The following is an 898-nucleotide window of genomic DNA, read 5'->3' on the forward strand; positions in this document are numbered from 1 at the left end:
ACATTCATATAAAAAAAAGAAGAAGTTGAGAATGTTTTACTCTAAATGTTTTTCCTATTCTTAGTTTTAACTTAGGTGTCTAGTAAGTTGGAAGCTTTACAGAATGGGCCCTGTTGAAATTTTGCCAATTTAAGCACCTTTTCAAGAATGATAAACAGAAGGGAGAAATATCTTTTTGTTTTTATTTTTAGGCGAGGCATCCCTTGGTTGACCTCACAGATTGCAAGGACCTTGTCAGTTTACAATCCCTTATTTTATTTATTTTTTATTTTTACGCCTACAGCATCTGGTCTTCCTAGGTGGTCTCCCTATCCCAGTACTAACCAGGCCCGACCCTGCTTAGCTTTCGAGATCAGATGGGATCGTATTGTTCAAGGTAGCATGGCCATAGATGAGAAATATATTTAAGATTAGGGAATAACATCTCTTTAGTCATTTTTCAAATATTTTGTCCAGATTTAAAATGAAAATGAATTTTATGTCTAGAAAAGCAGAGATGCAATTTTTTTGTTGGTAAGATTTGTAATAGGTAAAGGTAATGACAAAAATCAGCTTAAATTGATATTAATGTTAGCAAGAGTGACAGGAAACTGACTTCCTCAGATACTCTTGATTAGAATGTAAATTAACTAATCTTTTAGGTCAGCAATTTGGCAACATCTATTAAAATTTAAAAGGTGCATACTCTTAGACTCTGCAATTCCACTTCTGAAAATTCCATTTACAGACACAATCATGTATGTAAAGAAGGATGTATGTACTAGGGTACTAGGATATTTATTGCAACAATGTTTGTGATATTGAAACACTTGAAAGAATCTAATGTTCATCAATAGATGATTGATTAATTATATATTAAATACACCAAATTGGCATACTATGTATCTACCAAAAAGAA

General features: G+C 32.2%; 1 pseudogene; it reads right to left on the reverse strand.

Moving 5' to 3' along the window:
- Positions 1-274: 274 nt before the first annotated feature.
- LOC120621314 (uncharacterized) lies at positions 275-393 on the reverse strand (annotated as a pseudogene).
- Positions 394-898: the final 505 nt, after the last annotated feature.

The sequence above is a fragment of the Pteropus medius genome, unplaced genomic scaffold (assembly GCF_902729225.1).
Source record: "Pteropus medius unplaced genomic scaffold, Ma_sr-lr_union100, whole genome shotgun sequence".
NCBI classification, from domain to species: Eukaryota; Metazoa; Chordata; class Mammalia; order Chiroptera; family Pteropodidae; genus Pteropus; species Pteropus medius.